This window comes from Sinocyclocheilus rhinocerous, unplaced genomic scaffold (assembly GCF_001515625.1).
Source record: "Sinocyclocheilus rhinocerous isolate Xijiao unplaced genomic scaffold, SAMN03320098_v1.1 scaffold189, whole genome shotgun sequence".
Taxonomy (NCBI): Eukaryota; Metazoa; Chordata; class Actinopteri; order Cypriniformes; family Cyprinidae; genus Sinocyclocheilus; species Sinocyclocheilus rhinocerous.
The window spans coordinates 1,408,811-1,412,822 of NW_015667354.1; positions in this window are offsets into that span (position 1 = coordinate 1,408,811).

A 4,012-nucleotide genomic window follows, 5' to 3' on the forward strand; every position below is an offset into this window, starting at 1 on the left:
CACACACACACACACACATATACTGTATATATATATTAGTGCTGTCGATTAATCGCATCCAAAATAAAAGTTTTTGTTTACATAATATATGTGTGTAGAATGTGTATATTTATTAAGTATATATAAATACAAAACATGCATGTATATATTTAAGAAAAATATGTTATGTTTATATGTTCAATATATTTATATATAATATAAAATATAAGAATATAAATACATGCAAATACATGTAAATATTTTCAAAATATCGACTATATGTGTGTGTATTTATATATAGATAAATATACACAGTACACATACATAAACAAAAACTTTTATTTTGGATGCGATTAATCGTTTTGTCAAAATTAGTTTAAAAAAATGCATTTGTTTTATCAGCAGATTAAGGCTTTTCAGAATATTCTAGTATATCATACTTGAGAGATGTGGCATGATTCATAAAGCAGGATTTCAAGCTGGCTGTGTATTTTTATTTTTTTTTATGTAGCAAGGGTCAACAACAACCAATCAGATCGCTCTCCACTCAAGCCTCGCTCTCCATCCAGATGTCACCACAGGCCTCAACAGCTGGAACGATGACTATAGGGTGGGTGTGTAACATGTTCAATTCAGCAATGCTCTGAATTAAAGCAAACCTCATGGAAGAGGATGCAACTGTCCATTGATTAATAAAGCGAACAAGGGCACAGAGTATTAGCATGTAGATCTTACTTTAACACACCAGCCCTCCTCCATGTGTCCTGTGTAATTTAATCCCTTAGGAGGCAGATTTCGGGAATAAAAATGTGTTGCATTGCATCACATCACTCTTTGTGACATAACAGCAATTTGATTCGCAGGGCCTTGTACTTTCACCGTGACTTAGAGACTGATCAGCTTGCCAGTCCAGCAACATGCTGCACTGCGGATGACTCAGCCACAGCTGTTGCCATAGAAACCAGCCTCCTTTGCAATCAGTCTCTTAGTAACAGTGTTGTTGCCAAGTAACCGTATGTGAGAGTGTGTGTGTGTGTTTGTGTTTATCGAGTTACATTCAGATTTCTATGTGAGGGCTTGTGAATCACTGCGTCGCCATTATTGCCCGCTCCAATCGCTCTGAAGACCACTGCTTGACGTAACAAATGCATAAACAAAGTGCTGGTGCACAAACAAACAAAAAAAATCATCATATGACTATCAGCTAAACGGAGAGCATGGACCGCTTCTGGGATAAAAAAAAAGAGTATTAATTTAACTAGAAATAATATTTAGAGTTGGCTATAATATATACACCTTTGAATATAAACTGTTGAAAACAAATGCTCAAATGAGTCTTTGCTCAAGCGTTTTAGAATGACAAAACTAGCATTTTAGATGCTGTGCAATGAGATCAGTCCTTTGGTTGGTCCAGTTTTATGCTGTCCTATATCACAGTCTTTTTTGATGCTCATTAAGGAATTTATTCAGTAAAAGTTTTTCCATCATACTTTATGCACATGTTTTCTTCTAGGCTAAGAAATTTATCCGACTTGGTTGAGCACATGTTTTTTTATGCGCATTTTTAGAATTTATATGCATCTTGGCGTTTCCATCCAGCGTTTTTAATGTGATATCCCAAAATGCGTATAAAAATAGGTGGATGGAAACATAGCTATTGAAGCTCAAATGTGTGACATTCTGTTTTCCATATTTAATGCACCATTACCATATTTGGTGCCATATTTAAATCAGTCTAAACTTTTATTTTGGGAGACGATATACTGTATGTTGTCGCTATGTTGTATTTTTGTATTGAGATATATTGTGAAATGATATGTAGTTGCACCCCTAGTTGTCTGCATTTTCAGATTTTTCTTATCCAGAGTTTGGTGCTGTCATGACAATTCGTTGTCTGTTATGTCCCTAGATGCACTCGATGTCAAGCAGCGCCTCAAAACGATGTTAACAACGTAAATAAACACGTTTTGTGTAGGGATTGAGAGGGTGGCAATTAACGGCCGATGTACAGTGTGAGGGGTTGAATAAGGATGGGATCCGGGGCCCCTGCTCAGCAAACAATGCAGATCTCTCAGCACTCGGTTGTTCATTCATACCGGCTGCAGCAGCCCACCCACAAGCCGCTCCACCTACAACAGGAGCCCCTCTCCAGCTTGATTGACGTCATTGCTGACGCACAGGGCCCGGAGTGGCCCGCAGATCAAAGGCAGCCACGCGCAAGCCTGAAAAGGAAGTATTTTTAGCTGGCACTGAGAGGGGGGATGGAGGGGGTAGCAACTGGTCTTTGTCTAGCCCCCTCAAACAGCATATGCAGCATTGTGCTCCTCTTTTCTCCCCTCAATCTGTCATTCGTCTCCATTCCCTTCTGTTTTGCTCAAGGATGTCAAACCACAAACTGTACGTCTACCAGATTGGCTTCATTCTGTCCTCGGTAACAAGTTTGGTTGTGGGGAAAACGTAATCCTAATGCTCTCTCACAATTTACTTCCACTCCACAGCTGCCATGTAAGGGATTTAATGCGTTTTCTGTCCGGTGTCCAAAATCATTCTGCATGGTCACTGACATCACATAGGATGGTTGTGTGCAAATGCTCCCGATGGTTTATCAAAAGCCTTTAGTGTGTGTTGTATGGCTGATACACAGGGTGTTGTTTATCATTGCTGAACCGAACAGAATGGAGACGTGCTGACTTGCATTGGTGTGTCTGAATTAGTATTTGTCTACTAAATGACTACATTTTTCTGGTGTATTCCGTATAGTTGCTCTGTCAGCATTTGCACAAGCGTGTGCATCCATGGGGGGAAGTGAACACAACTAGAGTGCCGAACAAACTGTGGCTTTACATTAGGGGTGGGAATCGTAAAGAGTTTAACGGTTGTAAGGAATAAAGGTTTGCTAAATGACAATATTTAGCAAACAAAAATTAGTCTTTAGAGGTGGCAAAAATTATTTCCAAAAATTGACCTGAAAGCATACTTCACACAAAAATGAAAATTCTCTCAAAGTTGACGCTTCGAAAAAACATGCAAAATGAACACAATGGTAAGCCATGAGACCACAGTGGATGAATTGGTGTCTTTTTAAAGGGGTAATTTACCCAAAAATGAAAATTCTGTCATTAATTTCTCATGCTCATGTCATTCCAAACACGTAGGACCTTTGTTCATCTTTGGAACACAAATTAAGATATTTTTGATGAAATCCGAGAGCTTTCTGACCCTCCATAGACAGCAACGCAACTACCACATTCAAGGCCCAGAAAGGTTTTAAAGGTCCCCTGAAATGCTTAGAAACATGCAGCGTTACTCTATGTGTTGACGTCATTTTAACTGAAACAGGAAGACAGGGCGGGACATATCAAGCAGCCCCGCTACTTTTTAAAATAGCCAATAGCGTTCGTTTATATCACAGCTTGGGCTAGAGCCGTTCAGAGCCGTTGAGCTCCGTAAAGCCGCATTTGACAGGGTATGCCAGCCACAATCTCATCCATATTGCTATAAAATATAGGATTCTGTGTAGAATTCAAATAGCTCCGATACATTTTGTGGTCTGCGGCGACTCGCGCATGTGATCCGCTCCGTGCTATCGTGTCTCTGGACCGGAGCAGAGTGTGTGTGCGGTGCGGTGGTTAGCGTGTGACAGCGCGAAACCAGACTTCTTTTTTTCCTCAATGAAAAGCGTATTTACATTGTTTGAATCGTTCCCTGTCCCCTATATAGTGCACTACGTGCAATTCACTGAACAGAAAATACTAATTCTGTGGACAAGTGACCGATTTCAGCCGCGGCTTCAGCGTCTATTTTATAGTGTAGGGGGCGGGCGCTTCGGATTCTAGAGAGCATTTGATTGGACAGAAAGTTTGATGAGAAGCTGAAGTACGATGTGACGTCAAAAAAATCGTTGAGCCGTTTTGGCAGAAGTGACGAACTGCAAGCTTTGAATGCTTATATCTTCTAAATGCGAATTTTGTCACTGTTTTGGAGCACACTGCCTTATAGATAACCTTAAGACTAACATATTGATACTAGCACC